Raw genomic sequence first — 24499 nt, 5'->3', positions numbered from 1 at the left:
AAAATTATGTGATATTCTCAACTTCCACCATCTAGGTGAATTGTGTATGTGCAAAAACCATATCTTTAATCAAGGTTTAATGACAAACCAAATTGGTTTAATGACAAACCAATTCCAGAGGAAACAGAATGCAAGAGAAGAGAAGAGACCATCAGCCAAAGAGCTGTTTTCCACTCACAGCCATGAAAAAGAGCATCAGAAGTTCCAAAGAGTGACACTGCAGAAACCCATTATGCCACCTCAGACACCCTTTTCTTTTATCAAATGCTGTTAAAGCAGATTCTGCAAACTGAAGAGCAACCAGAGAACTGCCAGGGAGAACCCCAGGCTGATGAGTTTGCTGCCTGTTCTGTACTCCGAGAAAAGAACTCTGGCCCTCAGACATGCAACACCTTCCCCTTCGGAAAGCACTGGAATTGTTTTGAAACACACAATGTAGCATCACCCTCACAAGAGGCCAAGCCGAGAACAGGAATACTGATTGTTATGATACAATATCAGTCCCTGAAAGGCAAAATACATCATATTTACCATTAGCTTTAAAAAAATACCACCCATTTACATAGAATTGTATCTGGGTTCACTGCCACAATGCAAACAGCAGAACTCATCAGTATAAAAGGTTTGCAGCAGGAATTAGCTGTTGTCAGGATCATGGCTGAGCACTCTCCACAGTCAGACCCAGAATGTGCAAAGGAAAACAAGGCAGGAGTTGTCAAGTTAAAAAAAACCCTAAAACACTTCCTAAAGGATGAAAGCAATTCAAACTTTGACAGCACTGTTACAAGTTAAATTTGTAATCTCACTTTCTTCTTGGGTAGCTTTTAATTGTTAAGTTTGATTTAGTTTGGCATTGAACCAGTTGTTATACAGAAAAGCTTCCTGAAACAGGAAGGAGTCTTTCTTTTCAGTTGTAACTTTTCTATTAATACCTGTTCTAGTCTGACTCACTTTCTGTTTCTCTAATCTTTATTAAATGTCATTTCACTTGCAGCAAAACAAAGACATTATTCATTTAATTTTTAAAAATCACAAAAAAGTAACTACTGACTTTTTATAAAGGGAGAGAAACTATCAAATCAATTGCTACTTGTCTTCCTTTGGTCCTAGAGCTGAAGTTGTGGGAGACAGAAATTTATTAAACTCCACAGAAAATTAGCACATGTATTTTTATTTATTAGATAACATTTTTATATGCTATATTAAAATAAAGAGGCAACACTTCTCCTTTAATTGCATTTCTACTGGGATTATGGTGACATAAAACATGTAACAGTATAAGCATAAAGAAATACACCACAAGCACTGATAATTTAGATGTAAAGACAGACATACCAGAAGCCAAACTCTGCTGAACTTCTGCAGCACATAAGACTCACTAGTGGCAAAAGTTTGCTCTCAAGTGTAGAAAAGGTACAAAAAGGCTGCAGTAATTAGTGAGAGAATTATGGTCACCCCAAAGTATTCAAGTAAATAATTGTTATTTTAATTATAAATTAAAACATGTAAGCTAATTAGATAATTTCATCATGCTCAAGTTTAGTATTCATCCCTCAAGGATTTACTGCTGGGAGTTTAATAATATATTCTTCCAGGAAGCATTGCCTTGGTTTTGAATTAAAGTAATTGTGCTATTTAGGTGGCTTATAGCTAGGAGAACTTGTTTAGAGCATCCTACTTCTAAACTATAAATACCAATGTTATGGCCTCAGGGCTCTGAATTCTTAGCTAATTGTCCCTGCCGTGGGAGGGGGGCTGGAATTAGATAATCTTGAAGGCTCCTTCCAACCCAAACCATTCTGTGATTCTATCATTAATTAACCAAGAACATTTGTTGAATTTCCATTTGTTTAATTTAATTTATTCTGAACTTTACTAGAAAACAAGTCTTTGTGTCCTGGAGCTTTTCCTATAAAATCCCTGTGCTCTACATACTTCTATACATGCAGACTGAGAAGAAATACATAGGAAAGAAAACAGCCAAAACATCTTTTCTGAAGAACTCTAGACCACTGATCTTTGAACAGATAATCAAAATTGAAATGCACACACATTAAATTACAAATAACTTTATTTGTCAAAAAGCTGGGGGAGCAGAGGAGGCATTAGCCACATTAAACCTCACATTATGTGAGCTCAAAGCACAGAGCTCCACAGAAAACCTGATAAGCTAAAATCCAAATCCTGTATCTCTACTGGCCAAGCAAGGCAGGAAGAATTTCCATCACACACCTCAAATCACAGAGATCAACATTGAATCTGTATAAACAGCCTGAATAATTACGGTTAAGATCCCCAGATATCCCAAGTCAGCACAGATCTAAATGAGACCAATCCACATCATCTCCTGAACAATGAGTAGCTCATTTGGATGTTCAAGGCATGTACAGGCACTTCATTTTATTTAAACATCCATCTTTCAACATGAAAGAGCACAAGTATTAATAAAAGACAAAGACTATTGTATGAAGTTAACCTCTATTCTTGTTTGTTTAGATTTTTCTAATACCCAACCCTCATTTATAGTAACAGCTCAGTAATGAAATGCACTCATGACAACTCTTTCACCCATTACTGGGCCAGAGAGGAACAAAGTTAGGATTACATATCCAGAAATAAAGCTAAAATGAAATTTGTAACCACAGGAACTAATTGTGCCTCCAAGAGAAGTTAAATTTAACTAATGTCTGCTGCCAGAGGCATAAATTAAACACAGTTGAATGAAATGAAAACTCTGTTTGATTTTATTGAACTTTTCCCTCTTCTTTTTAACCTAGAACACACAGTGTTTCCTATTTGAAATAAACAGCTATTTTTCATCTCTGGGAATTCCTGCCAGAGATAGCCCTGGTGATAGAAATGGATGGGTGATTTCTGAATAGTTCTATAACTAATCTTTATTTCAAACAACATTGAAATATATTCCAACATTCTTCTGTTGAGCAAACACACTCTCATTCAAGAAAGCCAATTGCTGTGTGTGACTAGGCACTGTCAGGCAGCCACTCCAACATAAATACAGGGAAACAGAGAGGAGCTAGCACTAATTACAGCAATCTGGCAGGGGAGGTAGGAAATCACTACCCCTCAAGCACAGCCTTGTGCAGCAGACCAAAACAGTAATCATGATTCATCTTTCACATGTTGTTCATCAACACACACATGGTCCTAATTTCACACTCCCATGAGGCAAACTGAAGGGACAATTGTTTTTGAACTTTAGCATCAAGATGAATAATCAATGTTTATCATACTCATTGCTCAGTAAAACAAGGGATTTATTTTTGACATCTGCTCTTCTTGTTTCAAAGCTTTATTGATGCTTTCAAACAAGTAAAAATATTTTCTATTTCTAGAGTCATCAGTAAAATGATGAATTATCTGTATTATTTAGATGCCTGCATTTTGAATTGCTTTCAAGAGAATATAACACAATACACAATCCATGTTGATGTTTGTTGTGTGTACTCCACTGACTGCAGAATGAATTCTAAGCCCTGGTAGATGGGTTTGTACCGTTATTACTTACAAACTTGGTGTGACTGCAACCAGGAATTTTGTTCAGATTTACCTCTTTATCTATATCTATATATTCCTGCACTGCATGCAAAAATTATGGGAATAGCATTTTAAAACACCTCTCAGTAACACTGTGGAAATAAGTTTTAATTTAAGTGAATTAAAGAGAATTAATGCAACAGACTTCTTGATGCCTATTTCATATTTTATGAAATATTTCATGCCTATTTCATACCTAGACTCTTCTAAATAGTAAAAGAAGTTAAAACCAAACTAAGTTGGCATCTTTTGTGTTTGTTATTGTGTAAACAGCATCATTTACAAGAAGCTCACAGATTTTGGCTGGTTCTTTGTTGGTGGCTATTTAGTGTTTCACTGCTTCATCCAGAGCCACTGCACACAAGTTCAGCTGCAGAGGAGTTGAACTTGTGTCTCCAGAGAACTTCAAATTCCACCTTAGATACCAAAGGCAAAGCACTGCTTTTACTTCATTGGAATAATATCTTGGCTGGGGAAGAAAACCATCACTTGTGAGCAAGAAGGAACATCTTGGAATAATAGAAGCATTTAGGCTGGAAAATACTTTTAGATCCCTGAGTCCAACCACCAATGATGATTTTATGGTTGACTTCCTACATTTTGTAATTACATTTTGTCTGAACAACTTCTGCCATTTTGACTAGATATGGTTTTCTCAATGTCCTCCTATCAAGAAAAAATATTGAATTGAACAGCTGCTGGCTTAAATCCCACCAGGGGAGGAGTGGTCCTGACAGGCATTCATGGATACTCATTTCATGGGGTCTTTGGGGATTTTTGAGGTGAAACATGCTGGCTGAAGAGCACGAGCCACAGCATATCCCATCTGAACAAAAGAAAACAGAAAACCTACCAAACCAAACCAGTAAAAATGCCTTTCCATTATGCCCTATCCCAGCCTGGTTTAGTTTCTATTTTCAAAAGGCAGTGGAAGGTTATCTTACACTGCTGTCTGACAGAGCAGTGAGAAACCAGTGCAAGGAGAAACACTGCCAGAAGTATTTACAGCACAACTCTTCAGAAGCACACAGCTCTGTGCAGCTGTTCCCTGGAATGATGTGAACTGCTTTCCTTAAGGAACAGGCAGCAATTAGGGGCACAACAACAAGGGAAGCAAGTTCAATCTGCACTGCTCACCACCAACCGTGAAAATCTTAAATCTCTGAGTCAAACTGAGGAATTTAATGCAGCAGAGCATGGCACAGAATGGGCAGTATCAGCTCTCAGTTCTCTCATGCAATTTGAAAGTTTGCCCAAGAAGTTTTCTATTGTTTGCACTGACACAGTTTATTTTTCCTACATTCTTGTGCAAATAATGTTTGGTAAATTAAAAGCCTTCTCAAAACAACCAAAAAGCCTCCAGAAGTTAACAGAATAAATATTTTCAAATACAGCCCATTTCCCACAAACAATACTGAAATGTGCTGGTCTCATGATACTTGGCCAAAAGCCAAAAGTCTGTAGCCAAAGCAGTGTTCTCTTAACTGTGGGACATGACCCCTGGCAGGAGAATTCCCAGAAAAAAGGTGTTTGGGAAGGAAAAGGGGGAGGAAAAGCAATGCCAAGACAGGTGCAGGAGAGGTGATTATGACTGGGAAGGAAAGGAGCTACAAATGGTGAAGCTGCTTTCAGAGACCCAAGACAAATTAGTTGGAAAAACACTGACTTGTGCTCTAAACAACAAACAGAATAACACATATCTGAAATAATGGAGAAGAAATTAATGAAACCTGCAGTGGATGTTTACTGTTTAACACTGCACAGCACACTTTCAAATCAACAAGCTGACTATTCCACTTAGATTGTCTTTCTTCTTCTGTAGGAAGTTATCCACAACCTCAGGAAACCCACAGAGTTCCTCACACTTGCTGGAATGATTGCATGAGCACTGAATTTTAGCTTATACTCAAGCAGTTCTAAACTAACCCATCCATTAAACAATTAAACAGTTTATTTTCATTCATTTTATTGTCTGTGCACTTACTGTGCACACAGAGCCACAGGCTGAGCAGCACAGTCTCTGTCTCATAAAGATGTTGAAAGACAGAAGACAAACAAGAAAATGTTTCAAGAAGTGACTGAAGCATGATAGATCAATGGATATATGTTAATTATATTAACATATATATCATTTATATGGGTATGTTCATTCATTCCTTTTGCCTACCACATTAAGAAATTATGCAGCTTTCAGAGGACAGAACATCAAGGGAAAAAGAAAGCAAAGAAAAATAGAGTTACAAATTGTATCTTTCAAGATTTTATGCACATAAAGGTTTGCTGCTTCTCCTAAATGAGTAAGTACTTCCAAGTGAGACAGATCCAAAAACAAAGTCTTTGCCTTTAAAGCTGAGCAAATGCAATAGCACCTGGAAAACAACTAAAGGAGCTTACTTCCAAAATCACAAATGGTTCCCTAACAATTTTTTTACTGCCAAATTCCTACCTTTCAATCTGGAAACTCCTAGCACAAGCTCTTCATTTGATTTCAGTTTCATCCAAAGGAACAGAAAATCTGTAAAAGTAACTAGCACTGACTTCATAGGCTCAGTTTTAAGCTTCAGCCAGAACACAATTCACAATTATGACTAATTCAGGGTGGGTTTTTCACTCTTCATTTCTCAATATAATGCCAAAGTGCACATGCACACACACACACAAAAAAAAATCGCTTGGGTAACTGTCATCAAATGTGGATTAACTGCTTTACTCATAACTGCATGACCTATAGAAAATTCTAATCTGAAATTTACTGCAATGTTGGACATTTTCATTGCAAACAACCTCAGAGCAAGCAGACTACAAATACTCTATTTACAGTACAGGGTGAGTTTATCCAATCTGTAACTTCTGAAAATGGCAAAAACAGCTGCTTTCAAGGAAATCTTTAAAGCAGAAGATCACATAAAGGCTGGAATGTGAAACATTTGACATTGCACATCTATTTTGTTTAGGTGTATTCAGACAATGTTTCCTCCCAGGTGCTTCTCCTGTACTATTTGAAAGTCACTGAAATTCTTTGAGAGCTTGTTGTCAGAAAACATGAAATGTCTGTTCTTAGGAAGTTCACTTTAGTTCTTGCTTACATGAATGAAACACACAGGCACAAGTACAGAAAATATTACATATTCACAAGAGACCATGACTGCAAAGAATATTAATGTACATTGGTTTTGTGGGACCAACATATAAATAGACCAAAGCCTTGGCTGAGGAGGAGGTGGTGACTAGGTAATTTAGCAATAACTGCACTGATTAAAGTGCCACAGAACTCATAAAACTTTCAAAGTAGATAGACTTTGGGATTCTTCCATCTTAATCCCTCCCTTTGAAATAACACAATTATTTTCAACATAAATCCCTATTCTCAGGGATTTAGAAACACACAATTGTTTAGAAACACACACTTATCCATGAGATTTTAAAACTGAATTCATAAGCAGTATGGTTCTAGTCCAGGAATAACCACTGATTTACTGGCCAAACCCCCATGTTCTAGCTTTAAATAATCCTTTACCATTCCACCAACAGTGTTTTTAATACTTCACATGAAGCTTGTTTGTACAGGAGATGAAGAAAAAAAACCCAACTTTCCTTCAAAATAACACAAGCATCTCCTCCCAAAGTTCCCATCCTTGTGAGCCACATAACCTAAAAAGCCTTGGGCATTGACAAGTCAGGAACTGGCAATTTTCATTGCTACTCAAGTGGCAATGAAAAGGTGCCTTGGGCACAAGTTCACCACCAGGGGGGCACAAGAAATGCTACATTTATTCCATACACAGCAATGCTCTACATTTTGCTCACCAGAAGTGAGGGGCAGGTTGCTGCAGTCTCAGAACACACCAGCATGACTGCTCCAGACTTTTGTAGTGTGGGTGAGCTAAAAAAACACCAGACAGAAAAATGGAGGGGCCATCGTGTCAAACACAAGGCCTAAAAATACTTTTGGGTTAGAAATGAATGTTCTTGTACACCAACTGTGCTAATAAAACCAGTTACCTTTCCCTACAGATCCTAGGAAGAAATCAAGCACTCCTCCCTTTTTCTGTCCCCTCAGTTAATGGAGAAGCTGCAGGCAGACCCAAGGCTCAGCTGTGCTATAGATACAGGCTTTGGTTCTTCTGCTGCTCCACTTTTGTACTCCCACCTCCCAAAATCTCTGCCAAGAGAGATTCCTACTGCTGAACTATGCACTTCTAGGAAATAATTCCTTCTCAAAGCCTCTGTCTAGTCCAGGTCCACAGAGAAGATGAAAACTGCTCCAAGCTTAAGCAGTAATACATGGAACAGAGAGGATTAGAAGGTCCAGTGCTTGCTGGGTACTGATGTACACGGCTGAACTTCAGAGACACAGGCAGATACATCTGGGGGCTGCAGATTTAAAGCTTTGGCTGCCAGGGAATTTTTACACCCCTGGTTCCCCTCTATGGAGTACAGCCATCATGTCTGCAGCCAAAAAACTCCATTTGGAAGTGTCAGAAACACACACAGAGCTGCACAAACACTTCTTGCTCACCTGAAGGACACTTGGAAGAAATACTAGTAAAATATTCCATCTATACCAGCCTGTCTCTGCAGGCAAACTGGAGCTTCCCCCTTACAGACAAGCAGGAAAAGCTCCACCAAACAATCAACACCAGGAATTTGAACACTACAAAATAAAACCATCCAAAACACAGTTTTCTGAGGAAACATTCATGAGAACGTTTCTGAGAACTGCCAACCTTGAATAAAGTTCACCTCATGATTCACCCACTCCTTCACACTGAAGAGTTTCTGCCCTCAGGACTCTTGAGGCTTTTCACAATGAAAAAAAGATGAAGAGAAGAAAAAATACATTCAAATTTCCTGTGTGCTTGTCTATCTTCAGTACTGGAATTAAAAAAACATTAAGCATTGCTAAGTTTTACTGTTGGAAAAAAAATCAGGGCAATGTGTGTGTTTTAAATATATCCGTACTGGCAAAGTCTTTAGGCAGTCTGTGCTATCGAGTCCCTTGCAGTGTTTAACTACTATAAAAGGGAATTTAGATACAAGTTTTGAAAGACAGCTGTAAGGTTTGAAATGGTACTGAAACTGCAGTCTGCCTGCATTCAGTTTGCACTACTGAAAAATCACATCCTATGGATAACCCACTTTATAATCCACTTGATCAAGCTGAACACTTCCAGAGATCCATTTTTCCCTGAGTATTTCATGTTAAGTGCTTTTGGAAGTTGGCCAAAGCAAAGGTTACACATCCTATCTGTGTGGTACATGGCAGTTCAGAACTGCCCTTTCATACTAATTAATTCAGTACTTGACATGAAATGTGATATCTGCTAAAGCACTGACACAACCTGTACCACAACCTGCTTGGGCTTCAATTACTTCATTGGTGCCATTTCCTTAATTACTATTTAACCACTTGCAAGATTTCCATTCTAAATCTTTGTCTAGAACCTTGGAACACTTTTTGTTCTTTGATTATTTGTTAAGTTTGAATTATCTGACTAAAAAACCAAACCAAACAAACAAAAACCAAAACCAAACTCACAAACCCATGGCAAAGAATATCTATATCTTGAGAACATTTAATTTTTCAGTCAAATCAAATTTTTTTTAAAATTAAAAATTTCAATACTCACTAATAAATAATAATAGGAAATCATACTGTGGGGAAAATTACACAAACATTAAAATCAAATGTCTGAGGTACAAAAGCAGGTTTGCTTACGTACCTCATATGGATCTGTTCTGTCATGGCCTACTCTGACAAGATGCAGGAAAGGTACAAAGTCAATTTAGCCTCAGGAAAAATCCCCCTGCTGTGCTGCACCAAAGAAATACCTCTGCTTTCCACACAAGCAGCACCAATAAGATCCAGACTCATTCCACACTGTCCTTACAAGTCAGGGGAGCCTGCAAGGAGGAGATCCTAAATTATCTCCTAAATCTCACTAAAATTATCTCCATCTCATTAAATTATAAAAATATATATAGAATATATATATATGTATATATATTTCTGTATTTTACACAGAAATAAAAAAATCCTTTTACAATCTTACATCAAGCAATGAGCTGCTGAAGTAAGCACAGCCCACCAGAGGCAGGTTTCAGTTCATGTCCCTCCATGAGACCCACAGTAACTAACAGCTTACACAATGAATCCTTAGATTGTACTTTTTTGTCTTCAAAAGGTACAAGTGCTTTGTTTTTACATACAGATTTAATTAATTATTTTTTAACCTACACCTCAGATAAAAAAAAAAACTGTTCCAAACTGTCCAAATTAAGTAATAAATTTTCACCCTATTAAGGCTTGTTTCTTATTTTGTGTTCCTGCAAAGTTGAAAAAAAATTCTACACACCTGAATAACTTACTTGATGTAGGGCTGAGTATTTCAGGATGTTAACACATGATAAAGATAAAAATTTTCATCTTTTTTTTCTGTTTTTTTTTTGTTCATGTTCCCTGGACATTTAAAATGTAGTTAATTGCAATACTTTAAATACTTCAAAACATAGAGCTGTTGAAGTGCTACTTAACACATGAAAAACATACCAAAATTTCTACTGCTTGAAGTTTCCATTAATAAAGTTACAGTCCATGGATCTCACACTTTAAACTACATTTGAAGAGGAGACAACCTGAAGAAATGCACTGCGCTGGAAGAACCCAACCAACACACAGGAATTCACACTCTAAAAACCCAACCAATTACAAACACAAAGCTCTGAGACTTTGAAGCAGTTTGGCCACTGCACAGCAACTCATCAAATTGCTGCTTACTTGGCACACAGAGGTACCCCAATACACATTTCTGCTATTCCTTGAAAAGGTTAAGGGATCAAGACTGAAAGAAAGAAAATATGTGATATTAATAAGTAGTATCTGCTCATAAAATACTATAAAGCAAAAAAACATATTTGAAAAAGCTTATACTCTTCTGAAATATTTCTATTACATGGATATTCACAGTGATTTTCCTGAAATCAGACACTTTCACCCTAGACCATAGACTGAAGTGATTTGAAATGGAAATATTTCCTGTGCACTCACTGCCAGTTTCTGTTCCTAGAGTGATATAACAGATGACATCCAGTACAATATATTCTTTTATTAACCATAAATTTGAGCCTGCTTTAGGGATTTGAAGTGTTCAGTTTCATGCTGAAAAAATGTAACGTTATCCACAGACCGTCAGCATGTGTAACAAAAACAGAGCCACAGGTTATGTGACTTTGATCAAATTATGACAAAATTTCATCTCAATTTAAAAATGCTTGGGAAACCATTTATACTAATTGTTTAACCTTATATTTTTAAAGATCCATGCACACCATCTGATTTTTTCTGCAGGAAGTAGTCACTTCTAAGAAATGAAGTCTCCTTACAGAATGACAATGAACAAGTTGTCTTCTGGCATTCATCTTATTAAAGAAGCCAGAATGCAATGGAAGTTTTAAGACAGCATTTAAATACACAGATTAAAAAGTTAAATTAAACCTGTGTTTCTCACAAACTTTCACTTGACTCCTTTCTATCAGCATTAAACTGAACATACATGCAGCTAATCCTAAAACACTGAACAGGAAGATACAAAATACAATCACATTATTGTAGTAAATTCAGAAGTAGATCCAAAGATCATCAAGCTTCACTTCCAGTAGAAATCACAGCTTTTAACGGGAATACTTGGATATAATTGTAATACTTGGATATAATTGTAAGATATATACATGGAAACAAATATTTTGGTTGTTGCAGTAAAACCACAGTAGGAGGAGAGGGAGGAATCACACCTAGAAATCCAAGTCAGGTTGCCACAGACAAGCACACAGATAAACTACTGGAGCTTCAATGGTTGAATGAATTTAATAAACAATAAATAAAAGATGTAAACCAAATGCAATGTGGTTACATTGAGCAATCATCATCCACAGCTACCAGCATTGTTAGACAATATTGGATGTTATTCTATCACTTATTTGGGGCTTTGATTCCTACATTTACTGCCAGAAGGTAATAAAAAGAAACTTCTGTCGTTGCAGCTCATTCTTTAGTGAGCTCCATGTCCCATTTTCCAACCTCTGCATGACATTTCACGGCCAGTGGTCCTTAATGAAAAAGAACCCCAAAAGTGAATGGCATGATTACTGAATTACTCTTACAAATCCAACTATAAGGAGAAACCTAAGCTAGCCCAACTTGCATTAATCCTAGCTAATGAATAAAAGATAAAGGTTTTGTTTCCTTTGATGTTCTGAAGAAGCATGGAAAAATAACTTTTCACCTGTTAAGGGTCTGGCTGAGTTAGGTGTTTGTTTTTTCTTTTTATTTCTTATTTTAACTCTTTTTGTACTTAACCTATTCCTCCTGTCAGAAGGTAAACTAAGCTAATTATTAAACACCACCAACATAATTTGTTCAAAACAGAGAATTAAACAATAAAGTTGTAACTATGCTGCAGATCATTTTACTAGTTCTTTGAGAAGTATCTTAGCTCAACTTTTTGTAGTAAACAACAGAAAAAGCAAATCCCTAGATATTCTTTCATAACTAAAGTATAATTTGTGAAGCAGTACCAGAAGACCTCAGCTAAAATTTTGACAGAGGAAACAAAACGAAAGCTCCTTATAATGGGGAATAATCCTCACCTGCACTCCCTACACAAATTTGCTCATAGACACTGCATTTATATGAGATGCTGTCTTTAGAGCAAGGTAAGAAAAAGAGAGTTAGTGAGACCCTCTGGGTTGTTCTGTAATTTTCGTGGTGAGCTGACCAAATTCCATTCACAAACTGTGGGCTGGCTGGTGAAGTGCCTCCCTTGGGTTACAAATGAATACCCTGCTCTTCATTTCCTGGCAGGAAGGGCTGGATAGCCTTACCCTGAGCTCTGTATTCCACCACGGAGCTGGCTGCATTTCAACAGATGCTGAAGTGATTTCTGAAACATTATCATCTTCTTGCTTGTGAAAAACTCACTGTTAAAAACACTCCTATGAAAGATGTTGAATAATTTATATGCTCATTATACTAACCTCAAACTCTTTTGATGAGATACCTTTAAAAGAGTATCATCTAAATTAACACAGCTTAAGGGTGGGAATGTTAAAAACATCTGAATAGCTACATGGAACACTGGGCCTAATCACAAAAATAGCCTGGGGATTTCCTGGCTCCCCTGTCCAGTGCCTCTGCCTCCACGCTGTACTTCACCAATTCTGAACATATACTTATCATAAATGCATGGGGACCTCATTTTATCCATGCCATTGGAATTACTCCAGTTGTAAAAAGGGGAAAAAAACAAACAAAACAAAACAAAAAAAGTAGGGATGCTTTCAATTCAAGCTGCTTTAAAAATGTGATTTACATTGCAGCTCACAAATAGGTGCATTAAAGCAGGTGGGGAGGGAAGGCAAACACCAACACCAAAGTGGGAGGAAACAGATGGGAGTGAGAATTTCACAAAGCAGCTTCATTGCTGAGTCAATATAAAAACATACCTACACCCCTGAGCCACAAAAGAGACAAACTTCATTGAGGTTTACAGGAGTTAGGAAACTCCATTCTTTTTCAGAATCCCACTCCAAGCTTTTCAGGGTCTGCTCACACTTATATGGTGAAGCTTAAATCACCCATTTACACCCTGGATCTCTCAAACTTCAAGGCCAAGCCCAGCACAAGCTTGAAAACTTTGCCAAAAAGGTTTGTGATTCCTTCCCACACCGTATTTAAAGCTCATCCAGACAGAGCACCCTTTATGCTCAGTAAAAATTGCACAATTTGCCAGCTTCAACTTCCATCCTCGTTTTGTTACCACTGCCTACAACTGGGGACAAGCCTAGACAGGAAGGTAAAACTGATTCCCATAAAGCTGGAGGAAGAGGAAGCAGTGCAGGCAGGCTTTACAAGGGCTGAGAGACAAGATACAGACTGGCACCTCAACAGCTCAGACAGAGGAAAGAGTGGAATTCTTCACTGGCAGGGCAGCTGTAACCAAAGTTACTCTGGTACCTTTGATTCTCCACTGGATGGGCAGCTGTAACCAAAGTTACTCTGGTACATTGGAGGGGGGAAAAACCACAGAATCATTAAGGTTGGAATCAAGGAAGTTTTTCCTGCGGGATAAACAAATTTCCAACTTCACAGCGCACTCCCCACTTCACAAGAACACAGTACATGGGCTGTTCCAGGATACACCAATGAGACTGAAGACAGCAAATATGAACAAAGCCTAAGCAGCAGCCACTGCCCAGCTGTGGGCCAGCTGTGCCCCCCAGTCCTGCTGTTCAGCTCCCTGGCTGCGCTTTAGGGTGGCTTTGTGCAGCTCTGCCCCTGCTGAGGACACCACCCAAACCCTCCCACTGGGAAGTGATGTGCACTGTGAGCTTGTGACCTCTGTCACCAGGCAGGGGCACCCCCAGGGCCACCTGAGGAGAGGCTGGCACCACCCAGCTCCTGCATGGAGCCAGCCCCAGCAGCTCAGTGCCAGCCAAGCCCACAGCATCAAGCCACTTCAAGTATGGAAGAAAACCCCATCAAAACAAAAGTCAAAGTGTTGCCACTGATTTTAATGGGTAGGGTTTAGCTCTTTAAACAAAACAGCCAAATAAAACCAGAAAGAAATCCCTTAGTTTTCCATGTTTGAAAGGAAAACAGACTGGGGTGCTGTTCCCACAAGCAGATGACAGAGGCCTGCTTGGAGTTTGCTTAAATCACTGTCTAACGTAAAAACATCGTGTGACTGTTGTTTCTAAAGTTGTGGTTTTTTGATGCTTTCTGATTCCAGACAGTCACACCTGGAATTACACATGTTTAACTGAGCTGCTGGTAACTTATAATTTGAACAATTTAGAAAATTAACTTTTTGGATCTAAACATTTCCATATTATGCTTTCTATGAGCTACACTAGCTTCACATATAATTTTAACCCGCATTATTTGGAAAAAAAATTCTCTTTTAGCCGGCAAAATTAAGGTTTCAAAAAGGGGACTTTTACAAATCAGATTATTCTTCAGTATTTTACATACAAATAGCTGAAACTTCAGTATAGATAAGCAAACATAGAACAAGTTTTCTTTCATAAATACAAGAATTCAACCCAGCAGCCTCCTCATCTTGGAATTCCATAACTTTTAAAGGAAAATATTAGGAAACATATGGAAATATTATGCTATAACTACAAAACTCAGAAAGATAAATTTTATAAAGATAGAGTGAACTTTAAGCATCAAAATGAGTTTGGGATTTAGTTCGGAGAACTGAAATCCTCCATTTGAAAATACAAAGCAAATTTAATTAGAAAACACAGTTTGAGCAAAGGGGGCTCTTGCAAAGAGTTCTTAGAAAGGATCACCTTGAATGTGTTTGATGCTGAGGCGACGCCATAACTTTTCTTCACACAAAAGCAGTCATCTACAGAGCACAACCAGATGTTAGGTTTTCTTTTCTTAGTTTCTGTAAACCTCTGTGACCTCTCTCAAATTAAAAAAGGGAATAGCATTTTTAAAGCCACAGGAGCTATAATTAGTGAAGCATTCTAAGGATTTTCATTAATTCATAGCCAGCCAACCAGGAATTTTCCCACAGCCGTATACAAAAAAAAAGTCAGGGAAGTCATTGATTGCTTGGTTGGATTTGAATGTAGTCAGAAGTAAGATCAGAAATACCTAGTCACTCCCACTGATACAAGAGTGAAGAACATAGGCAAGGTCAGAAATTAAAATCCAAGTCTGCCCACCAACCATGAGGAAAATCCAGCAGGGCCATATAGCAGGGGGTATAGGAATGGGTATTACACACAGTTTTGTGAGATAAAGGATCATATGGCTAGATCATTCCAAATCAATCATTTGGAAACTCAAAGCCCTGAATGTGCAGCTCCAAGCAGATCTGCAGGCCTGTCACTGCCTCCAGGCAGCAGCCCCAGAGCTGATTGATGCTGTCCAGTTGTTGTAATGTTCACAGCAGCTCACGGCCCTCACACACACTGATGGAGCCCTTTGAACTCCACACGCTCCTGAACAGCCCCTCATTGTTCCTGCGAGCCAGGGAGCAGCACACGGGGAGCTACAGCCTTCGGTGGGATGCTCAGAACACAGAGGGTGCAGGGAACACAAGGGCAGGATCCAGCGGCAAGGGCCGGCTGGGCCCTCCAAGAGCCGGCTGGGCCCCGGTGTGCGCGGGCAGGGGCCGCAGGAGGGACAGACAGACCCCCGGGCAGGAGGGACAGACAGACCCACGGGCAGGAGAGACGGACAGACCCACGGGAAGGGGCAGCAGGGAGGGACATACCCCCGGGCACCAGGGACGGACAGACCTGCGGACAGCAGGGACGGACAGACGCCCGGTGCGCTGGATCTCCCATTCCGCGCCGCCAGCATTCTCCGCCTCAGGCAGCGCAGGGCAGCGCCCCGCAGGCACCGCCGAGCGCGGACACAGCACCCCGAGGAACAGATCTGACCCACACCGGTCACGGACACACGGTTCTGCTTCTCCTCCATCAACCAGAACACACATGCCAGAGTTTGTGCTTTCAGGTACGATACCTGATGCAGTACGGAGTCCCCTAGCACAAAGCTACCTCTCACATTTATTGGGGCTCATTGGAGTATGATTGATGCACCCCAAAAGCAGATTTACTGTCTTGCTTGAATAACAGCCCAAAGGGAAATAATAAAAATAGAATGTCTGGAATAATTCTTCAAAGCCAATAGTGACATAATATTGTAATAGCCTTCAAGTGAGAGAATTTCAGAGAATACAGCATCTCCTGGAACATGTGCTGATGCCTGATAAAACTCTAATCCAAGCTTTAATTATTTTTAATAATCAAATCAAACTTTGGGAGAACAAATCCCAACCTGCACATTTGAGTTTCCTCACACTCCTGGAATCCACCATGCAGAGATGAGAGGTGACAGAAGAACAACGTACCTTTAAAATCCATAAATGGTGTCTTGGACATGACACTGAAAGAACAATTTACTAAGAAAAACAAGTTGAAGCATGTTAAAATAACATTTATACCCTGGTTTTGCTGGCAGAATTTTGGCTAGCCAGAGTGATAATACCTGTGTTTCTGTTGTATGGATATTGCAATGAACCTATCCATTACTGGCATATGCCTGTATTCACTACTGTACTAAGTATATATCTGGTCAAAGTTTTTATGAGAAAATTCCATAGAAATATTGGGTGTCAGGATGTGCCACTCCTTTTGAGGAGAGCTGGGGAGGACAGTGAAACAATTATAAAATACTATAAGGCATGAGAAGATAAAATCCTTTTTCAAGTCTGCACTTAAATTTTGACCCTCAAATAAAGTCTCACATTACCATAACCTAAAACCTAAAGTACTTCGGATGTATTGACCTAACATTCTTTTAGGTTACTGTAACTTAAACTTCCATTCAATCCTTTTTTATAATTCATATAGAGATAAGGATATAAAAATAAGCATTCGTCTAACTCATACTACTTTTATGTGGTTTTTCCTAGGTTTGGTGTATTAATGCATAATATTAATTTTTAAATATAAAAACTGCTATAGAACATCAGCACTAACTTAAACTTTTAGAAAAATGTATTTCAGATCCAATTCATTGTACTGATAGCAGTAAATATAAAATCAAAGCAATATACTCGAAAAAAAATTTGTTTTTAAAAACTAAAAATGGCATTCAAGTTTAACAGTTCTGCAGGAATACTTCGCACTCCTCTTCTTTGCTTCTAAAAACACATGCTAAATTTATGGGTAGAATTCAGCCTTTGAGCATAATTAAGCAGGCACGCTCACATCAAAGCTTTGTTTCATCATCTTTAGGCTGATCTGCCGGACAGCCGGTCCTTATTAAACACCCTTTAAATGTTGCAGTTTCAAGTAAGTAACATCCATGTTATATTAACATTACCAAGTAATTAACTAAGAAAAGCTAGCATCAGCTAACCACGACAGCTTAACATCCTTTCAGCCGTGGACTATAAAGAATTAATCTGTTAAAGCAGAACTTGTTCTTAAATAAATGTCTCAAGAGTTTAAATTAACAAGTCTGCTCCAGCAGTTTTCATACTTGTACTTAGGGAAAAGCAGATTTTGAGGGAAGTAAGGCAGGGAGTGGAGTTCAGCATCTAAAGTAAGGGACGCATTCTGGAGAGCAAATCAATCAAATCTGTAACAGTTCCAAGTGACTCCAACTGCAGAAACCCTGTTAAGTCAACAGCTGATGCATTATCACCATATTCAGATTGCCTAGTTCCATGCAAACACATAAGGAAATAGACAATTTTGTTGGAAATAGACAATTTCATTGTTAATACTGAGAGTTAGTTTCAATTACATAAACATATGTTTCCATATTTTTTCCCCTAGGTCATGTATTTGGATGCTCATTCTGAAAACACAGCATTAAACTGTAAAGCCTCACAGTTTCTGAGGAAACAGTCATCTGTGACTTTAAATATGAACACATTTATGCTACTTTGTGCATTTTTAAAATCATTTAAATAGGCAGATTGTCATCAACACTTTTTGACACTAGAGTAGGAACGGGGTCTCATTCTCTGCTACATTTTTCAATTAATGAAATTCAAAAGAAAACCCCAAAACAAACCCTGGAAGGACCCTGAAGCCAAACTCTAACCAAACAAAAGTGATACAGATGCCTACCTGCATGACTGACCATGCCTGCAAAGCCTTGAACTCAACATGTTGCATTGCATCTAATCACAGCACACAGGAAGCTTTAAGTGACACATCTCATCAATTCTGAAATGCTATCACATTGTTCTGGATGCCAGGGAGAGAAATCCATTGATTCTATAAATTCCCAAAAAATGGCACATAGGGAACTGCTGCCATCTGCTCTGCAGAGCTTTAAAGCAGCTCTGGAACTGTCTTTAGATTAAAGAACACCCTGATGGCATACATTAACACCTTGACCATGCTCCATCTTAGGGCTGTCTTCTGCCTAATAACTTTTAAAATTTTTAAATACTCTGCACGAGAAAATCTGGGGTTTTTTAACTGTTGGGAAATAACATGAAATAGAAGGGAGAAATTTGAAGTTTGGTAATTTCTAACCATTTTACAGGGTATTTTTCCTCCAAAATAAAGTTCCCAAAACATGTCCTCAGCTAGGAAAAGTATTTCTGGATGACCTACCTCTGTGCCTGGTAGATTCCTAACTGTGGAGAAGTAGAAGTCTGCTTTGGTATGCTTGAGGAGATAAATGTAGGGACACAGCAGCATGAGCCTAAAGAATAATGAGGCAGGCAGAGCTCCCAATAGTGGAACAGTAGGAAATCTTCAGTGTCTCTCCTCTGAAGTGAAAAGGAAATACAAAGTTCCTTCCATAAAGGGCACAGAAGGGGACACAGGGAGTTTCAGGGAGAATGCCTGGGAACAGAGCCCTCCAGCCTGAGCAGCTTTGCTTAGCAGAGCAAAGGAAGGTACAACTCTCTGCTAACGAGGAGGGGAGGGCTGGTAAAATGCTGGATTATTTATTCCTCCTCATCATACAGTCACATTAAATATAAGCTTTGTGCTGAACACGATTTAATGCCAGGAACTTCAGAGGAATTAAACATGAAAAAATTTACTCATGTGTATTCCCATTAGAATCTACAAAACAACTTGAGAGTGAAGTTGCTCATGTGTTTAACACTGAATAAATGAAATCTGAAATAAATTCAAATCATCCTCAGATCACACATCTGTCTTCTCTGTGCACCTCGTGGCTTGTTTACAGCATGAGAAAAATTCAGGGTCTACTTTTCCAGAATAGCTCTCCATATGGACACACAGATTCTAGATTAAAACAGGCCCTTCTCTGAACTACTTCTATTCTGGATAAAGGTATGCATATGAGGTCCTAAGATCATCCATATGGAAAACTACTTTGCAATACTATTCTACTTTAAGCAAATGTGTACCCTAATGTGAAATAATATTAGATGATGTAATGCATCAAAATTTCTATTAAACATCAATGAAAGGAATCCTACACCAAGCAAAGTCAATCCAAATTCTACAGTCCTGAACCCACTGAAATCTGATAATTCTTAGCCATAGTAATGCTACTTGTCCTGGTATTAATTGCTTTCCTGCTACACACATGTAGAGTTTGCAAGACAAATGCCAGTGTATTACCAGAGAAGATGCATAATACAGGCTATAAATAGATTTTGTGATGGAAATTGTAAAACAAACAAAAAGTCACATCTAGAATGTGATTTAGTTTTTAGTTTTGAAAACATTAGATATTAACAGTTTCAGGAGCTATGAATAAAGCCAACAAATAGTTCCTCATCAAATTCTTTTAACCATAGTCCAGTAATATGCTCTCATTAAGTCAGTTTTTTACTGCTACAAAATATTGAGGATACTTAAAACTGTATTTTGCACAGTGAAAGAAACTTGTGCATTACTTGTGCATGTATGTATATTACCTCTGTGTATATGGAGAAAAATAGAACACAGATTCTCAAAAATAACACTCAAATGATGAAAAAAAGATTCACCATAGGGAACTGCAACTCACATTTACAATTTTAGCAGAGGAGAATACCCAATGTGCATGTATCTAAATGCACATACAAACCCAGCTAGCTACATTTTATTTCTGCTTGAACAACCATTAAAAGTTAAATTATACACTTTTAGATTATTTATGCCCTCAATTCAATCACTTCATTTAATGCAAACTAGACGTTTTTACTTTCTCTATATAAAATGTTAAGATTTATTCATGCCCTTAACACACATTAATTAGACACTACTTATAAATAACCTGCAATAAGAATAACTATTTGAATAGGATACAATTACTTAGGGCTTGTGTCTTTTCAATCAGTCAGTGTCCCTGCAGTGTTTAGAGTGGCAGAGGGGAAGTGGCCTGTGGTTAAACAGAGGAAATACCAAGGAATTTTAATAGAGCAAATAGTCTCTTTACTTCCTACAGGGTACTACTTCAAAGGCAGCCCTGCTCCAGAGCAGACAATGTGTTAGAGGGGCCATCAGTCATTTAATAGCATGTCAAGTCTACTCAGAACTTACATGCAGCCCAAGATAAATACCACAGAACTGAGACAATGGGTACCATCCTGCAGTCATTACTCTAATAAACGCTGCCCTGCCGGCAGTACGGAGGCAATCGTGTGCAAGGGTGGTATTGCGAAATCAGACCACAAAATTATAACTACACAATCAGACAAGGTATCTCATAAATTGGCTAGGGAAGCCTGAACTTGAAGCTGAAAATACAATAGAACAAGAAACTAGTACAAATATTTTAAAAGCTAAAATGGTACATTAGTTGTGAGCAATAAAGACAAAGGGGGGGTTATGCTAATTGGAAAGAATGTAAGTTTTCCTGATTTAAAAGTCAGTCAAAATCATTGTATTAAAATAATTACGTTGTGATAGATTCCTGTTTGACACACACAATGACATTATGTAAGCAAAAAAATAAATCCAGAACAAACTGCATTTGCATATTTCTATGCAATACACATTAATTCAAGTGTATTACGAGTCAAGTACTATGACTTGTAAAAGTGATAAATTTACTTAATAGAAAACGGAAAACTTGACACAAATATACAGAGGTGTTATGAGCCTGCTGAGTACCCTGCCCATGTCTGGTGAAACACAATAGACGGACCGAGCCAAAACATTTCATTGCTAATTCTGCTAAAAAGACCAAACAGGGGAGTCTAAACCTGTAACTGCTCCATCCAACACAAAGGTTTAGATCTTAAGCTTTACCAGGGTTTGAAGTTTGTTTTTTCACACTCTCCTTTTACATATTTCCCGATGCTTTCGCCTTTCTAAACTATGCCCTACAAACTTCTGAACTCTGTGTTGCAGCAACGTTCTCAAAGGATCTGATCTGAGCCCAGGAAAATCCTTAGTGACAGTCTAACAAAAAGGAAAAGCAATGAAAGTCAGTTGTGTTCCCTCCAGCGTTCCCGGATCACCGCGCTTCAACTAAACCTGTAACCAGCCATCAGGAGAAAGGACAGGAACGAACCAAAACACACAACTCAAAAGTTGTTAGAAGTATATATAAAAAAAATGAAAAATAAAAAGAATATGAAGAGCAATCGAGAAAAGACACCAAAACACACCAGAAAGGGGGAACAAAAGGCAAGGACCAGTAACAAAACGTTTATCACCTTCCTCCCCTCTTCCCCCTCCCGTAAATTTCCTACATCCTCTGTATAATGATCAGGCCCGGAGCTAAGACCCCAAGCCGGCCTCGAATCATTAAAATAACAAAGCCCCAGCGATCGCTTTTATCCAGGTCGGCTCGGGGAAGCAGGGAGCTGGTAAAGGACCTGTTGAGTGACTTCTTCACACTCGCCGGCTGCGAGCCGCCTCTGCTCTGGGCGAGAAACCCATAAATATCCCTGGCCGGGAAATGCCACCCTCCCTCCCGGCCGCAATTAACTTCCAGCTGCAGAGCCCCGGGGCAGCGTTACTTGTTGCAGAAGTGTCCCCAGGGCAGTGCTCCAGCCCTCGGTCCCGCACGCCCGGAGCGGCCGCAGAGCCCCGCGGAACCCCCGCGCCTTGCGAGAGCCCCGTGCCCGCCGCGGCCGCTGCGCGGGGAGCGGCAGCTCCGCTCTGCCCCGCTCCGCTCCACTCACCCTCCCCGCGCACGCATCGGCCGCCGGGCCCCTCCTGCCGCCGGCCGCTCCCGCAGCGAGCCGGGCAGCACCGAGGCAGGCGGCGAGGGCCAGCAGGACGGAGCCGAGCTGCAGCCCCGGTGCCATGGTCCGCAGCGAGCCCGGCGGGCGGCGGTGCTGCCGCCGGGTGCGTGCCGGTCTGTCGGTCTGTCCGGGTCTGGCTCCGACGCTCTGTGTGTGTGTGTGTGTGTGTGTGTGTGTGTGTGTGTGTGCATGCGCGCCCGGCCCGGGGGCGGGGGGTTCGCCCGAGCCCCGGCCCCGCCGCCCCCGCCCCGCTCCAGTCCTTGCGAACGGCAACAATGGGAGGGAGCTGAACCCCTTCCGGCTGCTTTGCTTTGCACCCTGCCCTTCCCGGGCAGCCCCCGCGCTCCCCGGGACACCGGCGGGCTGTTCCTGCCTTCCTGCCTTCAAACCAGAACCGGGCCGATCCCATCTTCGTTCCGTGCTGCGGTACCACATTCCTGATCCACTCACTACATTGCAAGGAACAGAGGTACCAAGGAAGATCAGTCATAGATCTTTGACATGATTTCATACATCACAGAATCAATTAGGTTGGAAAACACCTCTGAGATCCTGAAGAGCCATGTCCAGTCTTTCCTTAAACACTTTCAAGGGACAGTGACTCTTCCATCTCCCTGGGCAGTCCATTCCAAAGTCCGGTCACCCTTACTGCGAAGAAATTCCTCCCAATGCCCAACCTCACCCTCCCCTGGCACAGTTTAAGGCTGTGTCCTGTTACTGCCTGGGAGATAAGACCCCATAGGCTACAACCTCCTTTCAGGTAGCTGTAGAGGGTGATAAGGGCACCTCTAAGCCTCCTCCAGCCTAAACACCATCAGCTCCTAAAGCTACTATTTAATTACTTTTTAATTAAGGAAGACAAGCTGGAAGAATATACTATCATAAAATTTTCAATTGTTGAAAATGCAAAGGAAGTCATAAGTGGCAATAAATATTTCAACTTTTTCAACTGGAGTTAATTCTGACATTACATGCTTTGATGAAAACACTTTTCTTTAAAATAAAATAAATCACATTTCTGATAAATATCAAATGCAAGGTGGTCTAATATATCGGTAAATGACATCAATTTCCTCCTCTTTTTCTCAAAGTCGTGTAAGAGACAGAGTGGCCCAAGGCTCCTCCAAGGCACAGGACAATTCAGCTTGGAAGAGACCTCAGGGGTCACTAGGCCTAACCCCCTGCTCAAGGTAGCCCTGACTTCAGTTTCAGATGAGACAGCCCAGGGCCTTGTCATACATCACTTTTACAGATCACTTAACTCCAGTTATTTTGAAAACCTTGATTTTAGTACATTCTGTTTGCTCTGATTGATCTTGGACAAAAATATCATCCTAATGGAACAGACAAACCCATCAGTATTTTATAAAAGACACTAGAGTTTGGATTAAAATAGTATGTAAAACCACCAACTAAGGCAATCAGTTGAAAGGAAACATGACCAGCTGGTAATTTTTAACTACTATTGGTTTTGCACCTATCATAGGTTTTCCATCTTTTGTGACTAGTGGTGAAAATAATATGATAAAGCTTTCTTAAACTGTTTGTTTAAGTTGATGGGTCACAGCCCTGGCACTCAGAGTTACCTTTGAAAACAGGATTGTGACTTTAGGATGGCTATTGCCCTCCATTGTGACATGAACAGAAATTATATTTTTTACATTAAACATTTTTTTGGCAAAAATTAGAGATTAGGCCATTGTTATTTGCTGCTCTGGGATCAAAAGGTTCTTACTTTTGATCTCCCTTTCCCCTGCAGGCTGGAATTCTGAAAAAGGTAATATTAAGTCTCTAGGTGGAATTCCACTGATTTTATAATGAGATGTTTTTGATGGCCCAGGCCAAAATGGAAGTTTAGTACATTTTCTCATTGTACACCACACATTTCTGCCTGGGTACTTTCTCCTTGCATTACTCAGAAGTTGTCTAACAGGCTTGAAAACTATATGAGCATTTTTATTTTTAATCAAGTCAGGCTGCATAAAACCTGTAAATAACTAGTCCTTTTATGTTTGAATGAATTACAAAGGACATAAACTACCACAGCATCCTGGCTAAAGAAAGGAAGACATATGTACAGTTCATTTCCAGGTCAGTAAATACCTCTGCTTCCCATAACCACCTTTGACAAGTGAGGATTCCCTGTTGGACGAAATGCCATAGATCTGCAATTAAATCTTCTAAACCATGGGGAAACTGTTTGGCTTTTTCTGTTAACTGAGATCTAGACT

The 24499-nt window shown here is 39.6% G+C and overlaps 1 protein-coding gene across 1 annotated transcript in view; it reads right to left on the bottom strand.

Moving 5' to 3' along the window:
- The window catches only part of IL17RD (interleukin 17 receptor D), a 40570-nt gene extending 18296 nt beyond the window's left edge, over positions 1-22274 (bottom strand). The window contains exon 1 of the mRNA XM_054280830.1: positions 22206-22274. The gene's annotated coding sequence lies outside the window, so the exon portion shown is untranslated. The remainder of the gene's footprint in view (positions 1-22205) is intronic.
- Positions 22275-24499: the final 2225 nt, after the last annotated feature.

Source organism: Melozone crissalis, unplaced genomic scaffold (assembly GCF_028551555.1).
Source record: "Melozone crissalis strain CALT ecotype California unplaced genomic scaffold, PUWL_Pcris_2 ptg000029l_1, whole genome shotgun sequence".
In the NCBI taxonomy this organism is placed as follows: Eukaryota; Metazoa; Chordata; class Aves; order Passeriformes; family Passerellidae; genus Melozone; species Melozone crissalis.
The sequence above is the reverse complement of the archived record's forward strand: the minus strand, read 5'-3'. Positions and strand labels throughout refer to the sequence as shown.